Raw genomic sequence first — 20,784 nt, 5'->3', positions numbered from 1 at the left:
ATTCTTCTAAGCTGGGGGAGAAGAGTGGAGCCAAAACATAAGATTCTTGAATAGAAACAAGGATCTTTTACTTCATTTTGTAGCAGTTCTAGCAGGGAAGGATTAAGACCCTAGAAAGCAATGGCTGTGAGGTGTTTCTTGGCAGGCAAGTCTGTATGCAGAGTTGGCAAAGATTCCTGAGCCCCAAGAGCAGTGGGAAAGCAGCTAAGGACCTTTGATTTGAAGGGGCCAGGAGAGTGAGCATCTCAGTAGTAGTCAATATAGACCTCTGATTAATAACTAATAACTGTATGTTTGTCCTTTCATCACTACTATTCACCCCAATTACCTCCAACATCCAGGCACCACATAAAATATTGACAGTGTGATATTGATAAATCTTGGGGAAAAGACCATAAGAACTGACTGAGGTTAGTTTTTTCCCACCAGTCCCCCACCATTGAGCCCTTGGGGTTCAATGTCTGAAAGATAGGTGTTATTTTAAAATAGCTATATTTTTGCACAATAGAGATGGAGGTCTGAGGGTCATACACACTATAACACCTTTAAGGGTCAATTCTCCAAACCCCACTTTTTATATCATGTAGTGGTTCACTTTGATGTTTTCTGCTCTGTTCAAGAAAAAAAAAATTGTGACAGAAGGGAATTTATCTCATACTTATAAAAGGCTTGAATATCTGTATCTTAAGATTTTGGCATTAACTTTTACCCCTAACTCATATCCACATTCAGGGTGACACAAAGCTATACCCAAACAGAAGTCAGTTTCAGAATGTTCAACTTATTATCAGCTAGCTCCACCATAATTTGAAGTTATGATGCCAAGAAGTCTAGTTATTTGAAATCTGAAAAGAATATTGCCAAACCACACCTTTCAAAAATGTTATTAACATGTGATTTTTTTTTTTTTGCTAAACAAGGAAGATGGGAAATGTAGTTGTATTCAGAAAGAATGTATGGAGACTGCCAAGAAAGCAAATAATTTTTGAAAGTCACCCTTATTTGGAAATATTCAAGTCATAGAACCATGGTTGTTTAAACAAATTCATCTACCATATCTCCTTTAGAAAATATGTGCTTCAAAAATATATGAAAAGGATTGAATACTATGCTACTCAGTTCTATGATTTACTTGAAAACAGCTCAGGTTAAGAAAAAAAATAGACAAAGCCTGCCAAGAATTGCAAGCAGCTTCCTGTAGTCATTGTGATGTAGTGGAAAAAGCAAAGCCTTTGGAGTTGGAGAGACCTGTTTGTGAAGCTTGGCTGCACTCTTAACTAGTTGGGTGACCTTGGGCAAGTAACTTTATCTTCCCTATGATTCATCTGTAAAAATAATTAAATTATATTAAATGAGAAAACATATGTGAAAGTGCTCATTGAAGGATATTTCCCCTTCTAGGCCACAATGGAAAAACAGAATAGTTATACATGGTTATTAGGTACAAAGTAATAAATACATGCATTCCTTAGTATGCACACAAAACTATTTAGATAAGTTCTGAAAGGCTCTGAACAGAGCAAAACAATGTAAAGTGATATTTGGCCAAATGCAAAATTATAACTAGAGCAAGATACATTGAAATAAATTCTACTTATTCTACTTTAAACTGCTCCTATAAAAATCCCTTTTAAAGTCACTAGTTGCTTTATGAAATTTGCTATGAGTGGGACATCTAAACAGTCTATTGTTTTTTTTTTTTTTTTAAATGCCAGGTGTTGCTATTTCTAAAGGAATTATGAGAAAGACAGTAATAAAAAATATGGGTTATTTCTATCCTTTTAGCCATAATAAAACATCAGCTCGAGTCCAAAAGCAGCAAATAATGTGACTCTTAGTGGAAGAAGACACTAAGGTTGATGGCAAAATTATAAGGTATTCACCCAACTCAAGGCATTCTCTTAGTTGTCCAAAAACTTCATGATGTTCTTTGTGTTGAAATAATATTCCCAAGAAACCCATGCTCTACTATAAATGCTATAACCTAGGGAGCAAACTATGGCACATGGGTCAAATTTGGGATGCTGTGTTTTTGTAAATAAAGTTTTATTGAAATACAGCCATCCTCATTCAGCTATGTGTTGTTATGGCTGGTTTCGCACTATCAAATTGAGAGAGTAGCACTGATATATATACACTACTGTGTGTAAAATAGATAGCTAGTGGGAAGTTGCTGTATAGCACAAGGAGACCAGCTTGTTGCTCTGTGATGACCTAAATGATTGGGATGGAGTCAGGGGTGGGAGGGAATTTCAAGAGGGTGAACATACATGTACACTTATAGCTGATTCATGTTGTTGTATGGCAGAAACCAACATACCATTGTAAAGCAATTATACTCCAAATAAAAAATAAGTAAATAAATAAATGAGTGGGGGAATAGAGTTAAGGAGTTGTGACAGAGACCACATGGCCCACAAAAGACCAAAATATTTACTATCTGTACCTTTACAGAAAAAATGTGCCAACTTCTACTCTAACTCCTAACAACTCACTTGCTACCTAAAATCAAAGGCAATATATTTAACCTATCCATGGGATATTTTCTTTAAAAGATGGCCATATTAACTCTATTTGCTGATTGACTGGGCTAAAATTTTTGAGCAGAGAAAGAGGCCTCCTTGTGCATTTTACCCATGCTTATTCCCTTTCCAACATAAAATAAGTCAGCGATGTGGCACCCTACATTGGAAAGTTTGCCACATTTTGAATTTAGTGTGACTGTAGACTTTGCATTACAATACAGGCATGTGGAAGCTAATCTGAAGGTAGCTGCCTTTATTTCATTATTTTATTTAAACAAACCTTAGTACAGCCAAAGTCAGCTTTTCTGGGATCTACCAGTCCCTTAGATTTGCTCTGAAATAATTTGGCTGAAACACATTAGCTGTGTCACATTCTTTATAAGGTTTTGAAAACTTCGCAAATCACAGCAATGATATTTCTTGGAATACCGAGCAATGAGCTCCAGCACTGGTGAGCTTCATAAAACTTCCTCCCAAATCACCATTGACAGTCTGATTCAACCCACAGCTCATCCTACCAAATAATGTGATTTGAAAGATAAGGTATGCAAATTAAGTAAAATAGTGGCTGAAAAAACAGCAGAAGACAGGAATCGGAGCAAAATCTCCATTCTGAGTATGCAAGACTTCAAGATGGAGTCATGCTACAACGAGTAATTCAAATGCTTTAACTTACATATGTCAAAGGGTCTTTGATATAAGAATCTGGAGGAGAGAAAGTCGAGAAGATTAGTCTGGCTTTCTTTGTTCTTCATGGACATATTCCAAAATAAAGTTCAAATTAATGTTAGTCTTGGTTAGTTTTATCATGCCTACAACAAAAGTAAAGCATCTGTCATATTCTTCCCAATAAGTTGCAAGTTTGAAATATATTTTCAAAACCAATGTGGTGGGGGGAGCTTCTTTTTAAAAATAGAATCAAAATAAATGCCAGAAAAGTTTATAGTATGGCTACTGAGCAGAGGGAAATTTTAAATGGCAAATTAGTGTATCTTTAGCAACAGAGCAACATATAATGATATAGTTTCATATATTTCAGATAGCTCTTACTCAGTTCTCTATCTGGTTCTGCCATTTGGTGGCAAAAACTTTCACTTCTCAGTTTTTCTCTGTGAGAGGGGGAAAAAAACAGAATGAAAGCTATTCCTATAATAATATGGTGATTTGAGGACTTTAAGTTCTAAATTGTGTTATAAGTGTATCCAAATATATGTTGATTCTTTTGGAAGAAAAGAAAGGAAGCTTTTACCTCATTCCCTGGGGGCCATTTGCAAATATACTTTGACAGAGAGGTGTCAGTGAAGGGCAACAGGACAAGTATCAGCACACCAGAAGTCTCCCTATAGGGTCAGTAATTATTTAGGAGAGTCCAAGTAATGAAATGCCACTAGGTTAATAGCAATATAGTGATACATCTACCCACAGGATTAGGCAGTTGCAAAATGGGCTTGTGTCCTTAAAGCTGAGTGGCCAGCCACTGATGAGGGGCCTTGGACCACCAGTGAGGAAGACATGAAAACTGAAACACTAAAGCCAGAGAACAGGAATATTACTGGGTTTTCTTGGGGTGTGCCATTATGGTAAATTTCATTTTGTCCCAAATAAAAAGACTTTGGTCTTTATTGGAGGCCATGTCAACTGTTCATCAGGAATCGGGGCAATTTTAACCTATACACAGACAGGAGCAAGCAGAGGACTTTTTAATTGTAAATCAGATCATGCTAACCTGCTGTTCAACACTTTCAGTGGGTTCCAGTCACTTTCAGAATCAATCTGAAATCCTAATCATGGACTAGTATGGCCCTACATGCTTTTTTATTCTGGCCATCTCTCTGACCTCAGGTCTTACTGCTTAAATACCCCACTACAGCCAAAATCTTCTTGCTATTTTTAGAACATGACAAACTCATTCTTACCTCAGAACCTTCAGATTTGTTGTTCCTGTGGCCTGGAGTGCTAGTTCCTTGGACCTTTACAGTTTATTACCTTAGTACATTAATGTCTTTATTCAAACATCACCACTTAAGAGTGGCTGTCCTTGATATAAAATTTACCCCCCATTTGCTTCATATGACCTCATCCTGCTTTTATTTTCCTTCCAATAATTATCATCATGTAATCATAGAATACCTATTTGTTGATTAATTTATCTCTCCCTCACCAGATTACAAGCTCCATGAGGGCAGGAACTTGGTTTTGTTCAGTCTTTACCCATGAGGCTTAGAAGAGGGACTGACATATACTGGGTACTCAGCTGATATTTATTGAATGGATAAATGAATTTTAAACAGATATTCAAATGAAATCAGCTTGTATAGAAATTTTGCTTCCAGACTGTTCAGTTCAGTTCAGTCATTCAGTCATGTCCGACTCTTTGTGACCCCATGAATCGCAGCATGCCAAGCCCCCCTGTCCGTCACCATCTCCCAGAGTTCACTCAAACTCACGTCCATCAAGTCGGTGATGCCATCCAGCCATTTCATCCTCTGTCGTCCCCTTCTCCTCCTGCCCCCAATCCCTCCCAGCATTAGAGCCTTTTCCAATGAGTCAACTCTTCGCATGAGGTGGCCAAAGTACTGGAGTTTCAGCTTTACCAGTAGACATCAAATATCTGAAACAGTCAAACATAAGACAATCAAATTTTAAATACTTCTGGAAAATTTGATTCCTTAAGTGTCCTTTATCATTCCACAATTTAACTCGAGTTTTGATTTCATCCTACATGAAATCATTTAAGCTTGGTTCCTCTTCAGTAGCAAGGCATAAGGTTGGTATAATGCCAATTATTGGTGTCAGAATATCCAAAAACCCTATTTTGGCAAGGCTAGAGAATGATTTAAATTTCTTTTGTTCAGAAGAATCCCAGAAAGAGCAGACATAATTACTCGAGTCAAGCCTCAATTTATTATCCCCACTTAGTGCTATATAACTGCATACTCTTTCACTTGGAGTTGCTTGTCACTTAATCCGTAGGACACTTTTAATCAGCACTCGCTATTGTTTATGGAGTTGGTATGATGAACTGAATTAATCCACACACTTATTCGGGAGCACCTTAGAGAGAAAGTTGGAAGATTCTGGATGCAGTCTAGGGCCATGGAATGAAGACTTTATCTGTATTAATAAAGGTCAACAGCTCAGTCAAGTATAAACAGTAACACCATTATTAGCTCTACTATGTAGGTACCTAATTGAACAAATATTTCCTGCATTAGTTTACATTACTCCCTTTTGGGTTGTATGGCATCACTGATCCAATTGACACGAGTTTGAGCAAGCTCTGGGAGACAGTGAAGGACAGGGAAGCCTGGCATGCTGCAGGCCATGGGGTCGCAAAGAGTTGGACACCACTGAGTGACTGAACAACAACTCCCTTTTGGCATTACGTATTCTACTCTGGTCATATTACATTACTCCTCTTTGTTGATTATTCCCTGTGGTTTTCTGCCTTAATACCTGTGCTCCAATTGTTCCCTATCTTCTACTATTGTTTGTTTCTTTTTAATGTATCTAACATACATCTTCCACTCACTCCAGTGTTCTTGCCTGGAGAATTCCAAGGACGGGGTAGCCTGGTGGGCTGCCGTCTATGGGGTCGCACAGAGTGGGACACGACTGAAGCGACTTAGCAGCAGCCACAGCAGCAGCAGCAACAACATACTTCTTCTTGTCAACTATAGGCCCAACCATTCACAGAAGGTCAACATCACATCAAAAAGGAAAAGAAAATAAATCTAAAGATCTGATCAGAAGATTTCATGGCTAAAACTTGTAGTAGAAGTACAGTAGGAGGAATTTTTTATGACAAATCTAGCCACTGAGAGTCTTGGGCTGACAGTCAAATTCCATGAGGGTCCATCTCCAGTGTATGAGATGAGAGTGACATAGTTCTGTGTCACTCAGTTCAGTTCAGTCCAGTCACTCAGTTGTGTCCAACTCCTTGTGACCCTATGGACTGCAGCATGGAAGGCCTCCCTGTCCATCACCAACTCCCAGAGTATACTCAAACTCATGTCCATTGAGTCGGTGATGCTATCTAACCATCTCATCCTCTGTAGTCCCCTTCTCCTCCTGCGTTCAATCCATCCCAGCATAAGGGTCTTTTCAAATGAGTCTGTTCTTCACATCAGGTGGCCAAAGTATTGGAGTTTTAGCTTTGGCATCAGGCTTTCCAATGAACACACAGGACTGATATTCTTTAGGATGGACTGGTTAGATCTCTTTGCTGTCCAAGGGACTCTCAAGAGTCTTCTCCAACACCACAGTTCAAAAGCATCGATTCTTCGGTGCTCACCTTTCTTTTTATTTATTTATTTATTTTAATTGGAGGCTTTACAATACTGTAGTGGGTTTTGCCATACATTCACATGAATCAGCCATGGCTGTACATGTGTTCCCCACCCTGAATCCCCCTCCCACCACGCTCCACATCCTATCCTTCAGGGTCATCCCAGTGCACCAGCCCTGAGAACTTTGTCTCATGCATCAAACCTGGACTGGCGATTTGTTTCACATATGATAATATACACGTTTCAATGCTATTCTCTCAAATCATCCCACCCTTGTCTTCTCCCACAGAGTCCAAAAGTGCTATACATCTGTGTCTCTTTTGCTGTCTCATATATAGGGTAATCATTACCATCTTTCTAAATTCCATTTATATGCGTTAGTATACTGTATTGGTGTTTTTCATTCTGACTTACTTCACTCTGTGTAATAAACTCCAGTTTCATCCACCTCATTAGAACTGATTCAAATGCATTCTTTTTAATGGCTGAGTAATACTCCATTGTGTATATGTACCACTGCATTCTTATACATTCGTCTGCCAATGGACATCTAGGTTGCTTCCATGTCCTGGCTATTATAAACAGTGCTGTGATGAACTGTGGAAAATTTCGAAAGAGATGGGAATACCAGACCACCTGACCTGCCTCTTGAAAAACCGATATGCAGGTCAGGATGCAACAGTTAGAACTGTACATGGAACAACAGACTGGTTCTAAATAGGAAAAGGAGTACATCAAGGCTGTATATTGTCACCCTGCTTATTTAACTAATATGGAGAGTACATCATGAGAAACCCTGGGCTGGAAGAAGCACAAACTGGAATCAAGACTGCCAGAAGAAATATCAATAACCTCAGATATACAGATGACACCACCCTTATGGCAGAAGGTGAAGAGGAACTCAAAAGCCTCTTGATGAAAGTGAAAGAGGAGAGTGAAAAAGTTGGCTTAAAGCTCAACATTCAGAAAACAAAGATCATGGCATCTGGGCCCATCACTTCATGGGAAATAGATGGGGAAACAGTGGAAACAGTGTCAGACTTTATTTTGGGGGGCTCCAAAATCACTGCAGATGGTGACTGAAGCCATGAAATTAAAAGACACTTACTCCTTGGAAGGAAAGGTATGACCAACCTAGATAGCATATTGAAAAGCTGAGACATTACTTTGCCAACAAAGGTCCATCTAGGCAAGGCTATGGTTTTTCCAGTGGTCATGTATGGATGTGAAAGTTGGACTGTGAAGAAAGCTGACCGCCGAAGAATTGATGCTTTTGAACTGTGGTGTTGGAGAAGACTCTTGAGAGTCCCATGGACTGCAAGGAGATCCAACCAGTCCATTCTGAAGATCAGTCCTGGATGTTCTTTGAAAGGAATGATGCTAAAGCTGAAACTCCAGTACTTTGGCCACCTCATGCAAAGAGTTTATTCATTGGAAAAGACTCTGATGCTGGGAGGAACTGAGGGCAGGAGAAGAAGGGGACGACAAAGGATGAGATGGCTGGATGGCATCACCGACTCAATGGACATGAGTTTGAGTGAACTCTGGGTATTGGTGATGGACAGGGAGGCCTGGCGTTCTGCAGTTCATGGGGTTGCAAAGAGTCGGACATGACTGAGTGACTGAACTGAACTGAACTGAGCTGATGAACACTGGGGAACACGTGTCTCTTTCAATTCTGGTTTCCTCGGTGTATATGCCCAGCAGTGGGATTGCAGGGTCATAAGGCAGTTCTATTTCCAGTTTTTTAAGGAATCTCCACACTCTTCTCCATAGTGGCTGTACTAGTTTGCATTCCCACCAACAGTGTAAGAGGGTTCCCTTTTCTCCACACCCTCTCCAGCATTTATTGCTTGTAGACTTTTGGATAGCAGCCATTCAGACTGGCATGAGATGGTACCTCATTGTGGTTTTGATTTGCATTTCCCTGATAATGTTGAGCATCTTTTCATGTGTTTGTTAGCCATCTGTATGTCTTCTTTGGAGAAATGTCTATTTAGTTCTTTGGCCCATTTTTTGATTGGGTCATTTATTTTTCTGAAATTGAGCTGCAGGTGTAGCTTGTATATTTTTGAGATTAATTCTTTATCAGTTGCTTCATTTGCTGTTATTTTCTCCCATTCTGAAGGCTGTCTTTTCACCTTGCTTATAGTTTCCTTCGTTGTGCAAAAGCTTTTAAGTTTAATTAGGTCCCATTTGTTTATTTTTGCTATTATTTCCATTACTCTGGGAGGTGGGTCATAGAGGATCCTGCTGTGATTTATGTCAGAGAGTGTTTTGCCTATGTTTTCCTCTAGGAGTTTTATAGTTTCTGGTCTTAAATTTAAATCTTTAATCCAATTGAATTTATTTTTGTGTATGGTGTTAGAAAATATTCCAGCTTCATTCTTTTACAAGCTGTTGACCAGTTTTCCCAGCACCACTTGTTAAAGAGATTGTCTTTTATCCATTGTATATTCTTGTCTCCTTTGTCAAAGATAAGGTGTCCGTAGGTGTGTGGGTTTATCTCTGGGCTTTCTATTTTGTTCCACTGATCTATATTTCTGTCTTTATGCCAGTACCATACTGTCTTGATGACTGTAGCTTTGTAGCATAGCCCGAAGTCAGGCAGGTTGATTCCTCCAGGTCCATTCTTCCTTCTCAAGATTGCTTTGGCTATTCGAGGTTTTATGTATTTCCAAACAAACTGTGAAATTTTTGTTCTAGTTCTGTGAAAAATACCATTGGTAGCTTGATAGGGATTGCATTGAATCTATAGATTGCTTTGGGTAGTATACTCATTTTCACTATATTGAGTCTTCTGATCCATGAACATAATTTATTTCTCCATCCATTTGTGTCATCTTTGATTTCTTTCACCAGTGTTTTATACTTTTCTATATATAGGTCTTTTGTTTCTTTAGGTAGATATATTCCTAAGTATTTTATTCTTTTCATTGCAATGGTGAGTGGGATTGTTTCCTTAATTTCTCTTTTTGTTTTCTCATTGGTAGTGTGTAGGAATGCAAGGGATTTCTGTGTGTTAATTTTATATCCCACAACTTTACTATATTCATTGATGAGCTGTAGTAATTTTCTGGTGGAGTCTTTAGGGTTTTCTATGTAGAGCATCGTGTCATCTGCAAACACTCAGAGTTTCACTTCTTCTTTTCCATTCTGGATTCCTTTTATTTCTTTCTCTTCTCTGATTGCTGTGGCTAAAACTTCCAAAACTATGCTAGATAGTAGTGGTGGGAGTGGGCACCTTTGTCTTGTTCCTGACTTTAGGGGAAATGCTTTCAATTTTTCACCATTGAGGATAATGTTTGCTGTGGCTTTGTCATTTATAGCTTTTATTATGTTGAGGTTATGTTCCTTCTATGCCTGCTTTCTGAAGGGTATTTATCATAAATGGATGTTGAATTTTGTCAAAGGCTGTCTCTGCATCTATTGAGATAATCATATAATTTTTATCTTTCAATTTGTTAATGTGGTGTGTTACATTGTTTGATTTGCAGATATCAAAGAATTCTTGCATCCCTGGGATAAAGCCCACTTGGTCATGATGCATGACCTTTTTAATATGTTGTTGGATTCTGTTTACTGGGATTTTGTTAAGGATTTTTGTATCTATGTTCATCAGTGATATGGCCTGTAGTTTTTCTTTTTTTGTGGCATCTTTGTCTGCTTTTGGTATTAGGGTGATGGTGGCCTCATAGAATGAGTTTGGCAGTTTACCTTCCTCTGCAATTTTCTGGAAGAGTCTGAGTAAGATAGCTCTTCTCTAAACTTTTGGTAGAATTCAGCTGTGAAGCCATCTGGTCCTTGGCTTTTGTTTGCTGGAAGATTTCTGATTACAGTTTTGATTTCCATGCTTGTGATGAGTCTGTTAAGATTTTCTATTTCATCCTGATTCAGTTTTGGAAAGTTATACTTTTTTAAAAATTTGCCCATTTCTTCCAAGTTGTCCATTTTATTGGCATATGGTTGCTGATAGTAGTCTCTTATGATCCTTTGTATTTCTGTGTTGTCTGTTGTGATCTCTCCATTTTCATTTCTAATTTTGTTGATATGATTCTTCTCCATTTGTTTCTTGATGAGTCTGGCTAATGGTTTGTTAATTTTATTTATCTTCTCAAAGAACCAGCTTTTAGCTTTGTTGATTTTTGCTATGGTCTCTTTTGTTTGTTTTGCATTTATTTCTGCCCTAATTTTTAAGATTTCTTTCCTTCTACTAACCCTGGAGTTCTTCATTTCTTCCTTTTCTAGTTGCTTTAGGTGTAGAGTTAGGTAATTTATTTGACTTTTTTCTTATTTCTTGAGGTAAGCTAGTATTTCTATGAACCTTCCCCTTAGCACTGCTTTTACAGTCTCCCAAAGGATTTGGGTTGTTGTCTTTTCATTTTCATTCGTTTCTATGCATGTTCTGATTTCTTTTTTGATTTGTTTTGTGATTTGTTGGTTGTTCAGAAGCGTGTTGTTTAGCTTCCATATGTTGACATTTTAAATAGTTTTTTTTTTTTCCTGTAATTGACATCTAATCTTACTGCATTGTGATCAGAAAAGATGCTTGGAATGATTTCAATTTTTTGAATTTACCAAGGCTAGATTTATGGCCCAGGATGTGATCTATCCTGGAAAAGGTTCCATGTGCACTTGAGAAAAGGTGAAATTCATTCTTTTGGGGTGAGATATCCTATAGATATCAGTTAGGTCTAACTGTTCCATTGTATCATTTAAAGTTTGTGTTTCCTTGTTAATTTTCTGTTTAGTTGATCTATCCATAGGTGTGAGTGGGGTATTAAAGGCTCCCACTATTATTGTGTTATTGTTAATTTCCCTCTTCATACTTGTTAGCGTTTGCCTTACATATTGCGGTGATCCTATGTTGGGTGCATATATATTTATAATTATTATATCTTGTTCTTGGAGTGATCCTTTGATCATTATGTAGTGTCCTTCTTTGTGTCTTTTCACAGCCTTTATTTCAAAGTCTATTTTATCAGAGATGAGTATTACTACTCCTGCTTTCTTTTAGTCTCCATTTGTGTGAAATAACTTTTCCAGCCTTTCACTTTCAGTCTGTATGTGTCCCTTGTTTTGCGGTGCATCTCTTGTAGACAACATATATACGGGTCTTGTTTTTGTATCCATTCAGCCAGTGTTTGTCTTTTGGTTGGGGCATTCAACTCATTTACATTTAAGGTAATTATTCATAAGTATGATCCCATTGCCATTTACTTTGTTGTTTTGGGTTCAAGTTTATACACCTTTTCTGTGTTTCCTCTCTAGAGAAGATTCTTTAGCATTTGTTGAAGAGCTGGTTTGGTGGTGCTGAATTCTCTCAGGTTTTGCTTGTCTGTAAAGCTTTTGATTTCTCCTACATATTTGAATGAGATCCTTGCTGGGTACAGTAATCTGGGTTGTAGGTTTTTCTCTTTGATCACTTTAAGTATGTCCTGCCAATCCCTCCTGGCCTGAAGAGTTTTTATTGAAAGATCAGCTGTTATCCTTGTGGGAATCCCCTCATGTGTTATTTGTTGTTTTTCCCTTACTGCTTTTAATATTTGTTCTTTGTGTTTGATCTTTGTTAATTTGACTAATATGTGTCTTGGGGTGTTTAGCCTTGGGTTTATCCTATTTGGGACTCTCTGGGTTTCTTGGACTTGGGTGACTATTTCCTTCCCCATTTTAGGGAACTTTTCAACTATTATGTCCTTAAGTATTTTCTCATGGCTTTCTTTTTGTCTTCTTCTTCTTCTGGGACTCCTATGATTCGAATGTCGGGACATTTGACATTGTCCCAGAGGTCTCCGAGGTTTACCTCATTTCTTTTAATTCTTTTTTCTTTTTTCCTCTCTGCTTCATTGTTTTCCACCATTCTATCTTCTAATTCACCTATCCTATCTTCTGCCTCTGTTATTCTACTGTTTGTTCCCTTCAGAGTGTTTTTTTTTTTTTTATCTCATTTATTGCATTATTCATTATTGATTGATTCTTATTTATTTCTTATAGGTCCCTGTTAAATATTTCTTGCATCTTCTCAATCCTTGTCTCAAGGCTATTTATCTGTAACTCCATTTTGTTTTCAAGATTTTGGATCATTTTTACTATAATTATTCTGAATTCCTTTTCAGGTAGAATCTCTATCTCCTCTTCTTTTGTTTGGTTTGGTGGGCATTTATCATGCTCCTTTACCTGCTGAGTATTTCTCTGTCTTTTCACATTGTTTAGATTGCTGTGTGTGGGGTTGCCTTTCTGTATTTTGGCAGTTTGTGGTTCCTCTTTATTGTGGAAGTTCCTCCCTGTGGGTGAGGTTGGACATAGCTTTTCAAGGTTTCCTGGTTAGGGAAGCTTGCGTCAGTGTTCTAGTGGGTGGATCTGTATTTCTTCTCTCTCCTTTTGAAAACAATGGGCTGCCTTTCTGGGTGCCAGGTGTCCTCTGCCAGCGTTCAGGAGTTGATTTGTGGAATTTCCTCAGCGTTCAAATGTTCTTTTGATGAATTTGTGGGGGAGAAAGTGGTCTCCCCATCATATTCCTCTGTTATCTTTTGCCTGCCCCACAGTTTTCTTTATAGTCCAAATCTCACATCCATACATGACTACCGGAAAAACTATACCCTTGACTAAATGGATGTTTGTTGGCAATGTAATGTCTCTGCTTTTCAATATGCTGTCTAGGTTGGTCATAACTTTTCTTCCAAGGAGCAAGTGTCTTTATTTCATGGCTGCAGTCACCATCTGCAGTGATTTTGGAGCCCCCCAAAATAAAGTCTGTCACTGTTTTCCCATCCATTTAAAATGAAGTGATGGGACCAGATGCCATGATTTTAGTTTTCTGAATGTTGAATTTTAAGCCAACTAATTCACGCTCCTCTTTCACTTTCATCAAGCGGCTCTTTATTCCTTCTTCCCTTTCTGCCATAACGGTGATGTCATCTGCATATCTGAGGTTATTGATATTTTTCCTGGCAATCTTGATTCCAGCTTGTGCTTCTTCCAGCCCAGCATTTCTCATGATGTACTCTGCATATAAGTTAAATAAGCAGGGTGACAATATACAGCCTTGATGTACTCCTTTTCCTGTTTGGAACCAGTCTGTTGTTCCATGTCCAGTTCTAACTGTTGCTTCCTGACTTGCATACAGATTTCTCAGGAGGCAGGTCAGGTGGTCTGGTATTCCCATCTCTTTCAGAATTTGTCACAGTTTTTTGTGATCCCCATAGTCAAAGGCTTTGGCATAGTCAATAAAGCAGAAATATATGCTTTTCTGGAACTCTCTTGCTTTTTCAATGATCCAGTGGATGTTGGCAACATGATCTCTGGTTCCTCTGCCTTTTCTAAATCCAGCTTGAACATCTGTAAGTTCACAGTTCACGTACTGTTGAACTCTGGCTTGGAGAATTTTGAGCATTATGTTGCTAGTGTGTGAGGTGTGTGCAATTGTGCAGTAGTTTGAGCATTCTGTAGCATTGCCTTTCTTTGGGATTGAAATGAAAACTGACCTTTTCTAGTCTGGTGGCCACTGCTGAGTTTTCCAAATTTGCTGGCATATTGAGTGCAGCACTTTCACAGCATCATCTTTTAAGATTTGAAATAGGTCAACAAGAATTCCATCACCTCCCCTAGCTTCATTCGTAGTGATGCTTCCTAAGGCCCAGTTGACTTTGCATTTCAGGACGTCTGGCTCTAGATGACTGATCACACCATCGTAATTATCTGGGTCTTGAATATCTTTTTTGTAAGTTCTTCTGTGTATTCTTGCCACCTCTTCTTAATATCTTCTGCTTCTGTTAGGTCCACACCATTTCTGTCCATTATTGTGCCCATCTTTGCATGAAATATTCCCTTGGTATCTCTACTTTTCTTGAAGAGACCTCTAGTCTTTTCCATTCTACTGTTTTCCTCTATTTCTTTGCATTGATCACTGAGGAAGACTTTCTTATCTCTCCTTGTTATTCTTTAGAACTCTGCATTCAAATGGATATATCTTTCCTTTATTCCTTTGTCTTTAACTTCTCTTCTTTTCTCAGCTAATTGTAAGGCCTCCTCAGACAACCATTTTGCCTTTTTGCATTTCCTTTTCTTGGGGATTGTCTTGATCCCTGCCTCCTGTACAGTGTCATGAACCTGCGTCCATAGATCTTCAGGCACTCTGACTATCAGATCTAATACCTTGACTCTATTTCTCACTTCCACTGTATAATCATATAATCAAATCACGTTGACATTCCAGGAATCAGCAAACTAAAATGGACTAGAATGGGTGAATTTAACTCAGGTGACCATTATATCTACTACTGCGGGCAGGAATCCCTTAGAAGAAATAGAGTAGCCATCATTGGTCAACAAGAGTCTGAAATGCGGTACTTGGATGCAATCTCAAAAACGACAGAATGATCTCTGTTCATTTCCAAGGCAAACCATTCAATATCACAGCAATCCAAGTCTATGCCCCAAGCAGTAATGCAGAAGAAGCTGAAGTTGAATGGTTCTATGAACACCTACAAGAGCTTTTAGAACTAACACCCAAAAAAGATGTCCTTTGCATTATAGGGGACTGGAATACAAAAGTAGGAAGTCAAGAAACACTTGGATAACAGGCCTTGGAATACAGAATGAATCAGGGCAAAGACCAATAGAGTTTTGCCAAGAAAATGCACTGGTCATAGCAAACACCTTCTTCCAACAAGACAAGAGAAGACTCTACACATGGATATCACCAAATGGTCAACACCAAAATCAGATTGATTATATTCTTTGCAACCAAAGATGGTGAAGCTCTATGCAGTCAACAAAAACAAGACCAAGAGCTGACTGTGGCTCAGATCATGAACTCCTTATTGCCAAATTCAGACATAAATTGAAGAAAGTAGGGAAAACCACTAGACCATTCAGGTATGACCTGAATCAAATCCCTTATGATTATACAGTGGAAGTGAGAAATAGATTTAAGGGACTAGATCTGATAGATAGAGTGCCTGATGAACTATGGAATGAGGTTCGTGACATTTTCAGGAGAGAGAGATCAAGACAATCCCCATGGTAAAGAAATGCAAAAAAGCAAAATGGCTGTCTGGGGAGGCCTTAAAAATAGGTGTGAAAAGAAGAGAAGCAAAAAGCAAAGGAGAAAAGGAAAGATATAAGTATCTGAGTGCCGAGTTCCAAAGAATATAAGGAAGAGATAAGAAAGCCTTCCTCAGCGATCAATGCAAAGAAATAGAGGAAAACAATAGAATGGGAAAGACTAGAGATCTCTTCAAGAAAACTAGAGATACCAAGGGAACATTTCATGGAAAGATGGGCTCTATAAAGGACAGAAATGGTATGGACCTAACAGAAGCAGAAGATGTTAAGAAGAGGTGGCAGGAATACACAGAAGAACTGTACAAAAAAGATCTTCATGATGAAGATAATCACAATGGTGTGATCACTCACCTAGAGCCAGACATCTTGGAATCTGAAGCCAATTGGGCCTTAAGAAGCATGACTACGAAAAAAGCTAGTGGAGGTGATGGAATTCCTGTTGACCTATTTCAAATCCAGAAAGATGATGCTGTGAAAGTGCTGCACTCAATACGCCAGCAAATTTGGAAAACTCAGCAGTGGCCACAGGACTGGAAAAGGTAAGTTTGCATTCCAATCCCAAAGAAAGGCAATGCCAAAGAATGCTCAAACTACCGCACAATTGCACTCATCTCACATGCTAGTAAAGTAATGCTCAAAATTCTCCAAGCCAGGCTTCAGCAGTACGTGAATCGTGAACTTCCAGATGTTCAAGCTGCTTTTAGAAAAGGCGGAGGAACCAGAGACCAAATTACCAACATCCGCTGGATCATTGAAAAAGCAAGAGAGTTCCAAAAAAGCATATATTTCTGCTTTACTGACTATACCAAAGCCTTTGACTATGGGGATCACAATAAACTGTGGACAATTCTGAAAGAGATGGGAATACCAGACCCCCTGACCTGCCTCTTGAGAAATTTGTATGCAGGTCAGGAAGCAACAGTTAAAACTGGACATGGAACAACAGACTGGTCCCAAACAGGAAAAGCAGTGCATCAAGGCTGTATATTCTCACCCTGCTTATTTAACTTATATGCATAGTACATCATGAGAAGCGCTTGGCTGGAAGAAGCACTAGCTGGAATCAAGATTTCTGGGAGAATTATCAATAACCTCACATATGCAGATGACACCACCCTTATGGAAGAAAGTGAGAAAGAACTAAAGAGCCTCTTGATGAAAGTGAAAGTGTAGAGTGAAAAAGTTGGCTTAAAGCTGAACATTTAGAAAACGAAGATCATGACATCTGGTCCCATCACTTCATGGGAAATAGATGGGGAAACAGTGGAAACAGTGTCAGACTTTATTTTTCTGGGCTCCAAAATGACTGCAGATGGTGACTGCAGCCATGAAATTAAAAGACGCTTACTCCTTAGAAGGAAGGTTATGACCAACCTAGATAGCATATTCAAAAGCAGAGACATTACTTTGCCAACAAAGGTCCATCTAGTCAAGGCTATGGTTTTTCCAGTGGTCATGTATGGATGTGAGAGTTGGACTGTGAAGAAAGCTGACCGCCAAAGAATTGATGCTTTTGAACTGTGGTGCTGGAGAAGACTCTTGAGAGTCCCTTGGACTGCAAGGAGATCCAACCAGTCCATTCTGAAGGAGATCAGCCCTGGGATTTCTTTGGAAGGAATGATGCTAAAGCTGAAACTCCAGTACTTTGCCCACCTCATGCGAAGAGTTGACTCATTGGAAAAGACTCTGATGCTGGGAGGGCTTGGGGGCATGAGGAGAAGGGGATGACAGTGGATGAGATGGCTGGATGGCATCAGTGACTCGACGGACGTGAGTCCGAGTGAACTCCGGGAGTCGGTGATGGACAGGGAGGCCTGGCGTGCTGCTGTTCATGTGGTCACAAAGAGTCGGACATGACTGAGTTACTGAACTGAACTGAACTGAATGGTCGAGTGGTTTTCCCTATTTTCTTCAGTTTAAGTCTGAATTTGGCAATAACGAGTTCATGATCTGAGCCACAGTCAGCTCCTGGTCTTGTTTTTACTGACTGTATAAAGCTTCTCCATCTCTGGCTGCAAAGAATATAATCAATCCTATTTTGGTGTCGACCATCTGGTCATGTCCATGTGTAGAGTCCTCTCTTGTGTTGTTGGAAGGGGGTGTTTGCTATGACCAGTGCATTCTCTTGGCAAAACTCTATTAGCCTGTGTCCTGCTGCATTCTGTACTCCAAGGCCAAATTTGCCTGTAACTCTAGATGTTTCTTGACTTCCCATTTTTGCATTCTAGTCCCCTATAATGAAAAGTACATCTTTTTTGATTAATTCTAGAAATTCTTTAGATCTTCATAGAACTGTTCAACTTCAGCTTCTTCAGCATTACTGGTTGGGGTATAGACATGGATTATTTTGATATTGAATAGTTTGCCTTGGAAAAGAACAGAGATCATTCTGTCATTTTTGAAACTGCATCCAAGTACTGCATTTCCAACTCTTTTGTTGAGTATGATGGCTACTCCATTTCTTCTAAGGGATTTTTGCCCACAGTAGTAGATATAATGGGTTATATCTGTGTCACTGGGTTAGCCAAAAACGTAGTTCAACAAATATTTTTAACACTTGTATACAAAGTCAAATAAGGCACATTTCCTGCCATAAGGGGTAAAAAAAAAAGCACATGAACTAACAAATATAATAAATAAGATACATAATAAAATGCAATATGCTTAGGAACATATCATCTTATTCCTCTTTACCTCTGTCTCAATTTCTAACAATGTCTTGTACATAACAGATGCTTAATAAAGATTCATGAAATTGAACTAAATTCAAATTTCCAAAGTAGAAGGCATGGATTCAAATTCCACCTTGGAATAAATATTCTTTGTTCAATAAAGGCTTGCTATAGGGTATGTGGAACACTGGAAGCTTGTAAACATTAATTTCAAGTGCTAGGTCAAAATAACATTGAAAAAAAAAAAGATCATTTTAACCCTATGTGCAAACTGCTACACTAAAATGGAAATTGAAAAATAAGGTAATAACTACTTATGATGCAAAGTTTCAAGTAAGATATATGTTAATATATCACAGCATCACCAAAACTATGTTTTCTCACCTCCAGCATTTTAAAAACAAATTTTCTTGGATTAAAGGCAAATAGGAAATATTCCACATTTCAGAGCCAGTTATCTTTGAAAATTCTGGAAATTCTTTCTTTCCTTTAATTTGGCTGTCCTGGCATGGCTTTCAGGATCCTAGTTCCTCAACCAGGAATCAAACCCAGGCCACGAGACTGAAAGTGCCTAGTCCTAACCCTTGGACTGCCAGAGAATTCCTGGAAATTATTTATCTTATTAATTTATCATGTAATGGGCTCATTACCATAGGTTACCATGTGACACAAGAAGGAAAATGGAGGCTCACAGTTCAGTACTCAATTTCTAAATTTATTTTAATGTAAAGTGACAGTTGGTAGAGAGATATCTTGAATGTTCTCCAACTTCAGTACTTATTTTAACCTATAAATTTGTGAGGTACAGGGCTGGATTAAACCCCTTAGAGACATTTGGCCCTGAAAAGATTACAGTGACTTCACTTTACATATAATATAAAATTTAGTATACAATTCACTGAACTGTACATTAAAAAGTCAGTTTTACTACATGATAGCCTGAAAAATAATGAATGATGTAATATCAACTAACTCAAGACATTCTATTTTTCCCATAGTGACTATCTGGATGTCTTGTATAAAGTGATAAAACCAAGTTCTGCCACCCTGAAATTTGTGACCCAGGTTTATAAACATGTGCTCAGACTACCTATTAGCACTTTGTAAGAAGACACTCACATTGCCTCCTCTATCTTTAGAATCCTAAGGACAATATTTCTTTAGTGCAATTCAGAGCTGAGGAACATCCAAAAATAAGCTTGCCTTGAGCAGATGTGTGAAAGATATAGGTCTTATACTGGCTACCAGTACAGACTTTCTGAGATGCAGAGAAGCCAGGTGCTGACATAATGTGATTTGAGGGCAATCTTGGGGCAATCTGATCTTACTGACCTGTATTACTCACCATGTACTCAATCCTCATGGCTCTTCTTAATGAGAAATGAACTACTTATCTGGATTAAGGCATTCTGTTATATCAGAGGAATAACATCTTCAGGAATTGGTTTATTAAACTAAAGTACATTCTTTTGCCACCCAGTCAAGCTCAATCCAACGATATGTGCAAGACTGGTCAACTGCGATGGAACAGGGATGGCAATGAGAGGAAAATAAAGCTGAAATGTGGTTCATGTTTTAATTCTGTTTCTACGTGTTTTTTAGTTATGCTTAGGTGTAGCTGCATTTTATACAATCAAACTATTTTTAGAGGATGGTGTAGATCTTAAAATAAATACTCTTGCATGTGTCAACTCACTCAAAGACGAGCCAGTGCATGGATGGCCAATTACAGATGGCAAAGAAGAGGAGAGCAAAAGAAGAGACTGAAAGGCACTCTATTTAGGAAAGAACTGGTCAGCAAACAGGTGAAGGAAGTGAAGGGGCAGTTAATGTTGTAGGAATTGATTAATTTTTCTGTCGTGGAGGTTGAGTGAATGAGATAGATTCTTCCTTGGCTTTCAGGCAAGGAAAGACTGGTCCAGGAAACAAAGCCAAGTGCCACAAGATACATGAAGCAGTCAAGATGCTTCTTCTAGGGTAGCTAAGCTTTATGTGGAAGGTGGGGAGATACACAGGGGTTTAACTCTGGATGGAACTGTTAGAAGTCTAACTCAATAGCCAAAAAATGAAAACAGCGCAAATATTTATCAGTAGATGAATGAATAAACAAACTATGACATATACATATAATGGAATATGATTCAGACATTAAGAAAGGAACAAAGTACTGATACATGCTACAATCTGGATGAACCTTGAAAACATTAAGTTTAGTAAAAGAAGCCAGACATG

The 20,784-nt window shown here is 38.5% G+C and overlaps 1 long non-coding RNA gene across 1 annotated transcript in view; it reads right to left on the bottom strand.

Annotated features, from left to right (window-relative positions):
- Nucleotides 1-5,098: 5,098 nt before the first annotated feature.
- Nucleotides 5,099-20,784, bottom strand: part of LOC113886899 — a 113,927-nt gene continuing 98,241 nt past the window's right edge. Inside the window, exon 3 of the long non-coding RNA XR_003509578.1 lies at nucleotides 5,099-5,136. This is a non-coding gene — a long non-coding RNA (uncharacterized LOC113886899). The remainder of the gene's footprint in view (nucleotides 5,137-20,784) is intronic.

Source organism: Bos indicus x Bos taurus, chromosome X, assembly GCF_003369695.1.
Source record: "Bos indicus x Bos taurus breed Angus x Brahman F1 hybrid chromosome X, Bos_hybrid_MaternalHap_v2.0, whole genome shotgun sequence".
Classification (NCBI taxonomy): Eukaryota; Metazoa; Chordata; class Mammalia; order Artiodactyla; family Bovidae; genus Bos; species Bos indicus x Bos taurus.
Note: the sequence above shows the minus strand (reverse complement) of the source record. Positions and strands in the feature narration are given on the sequence as shown.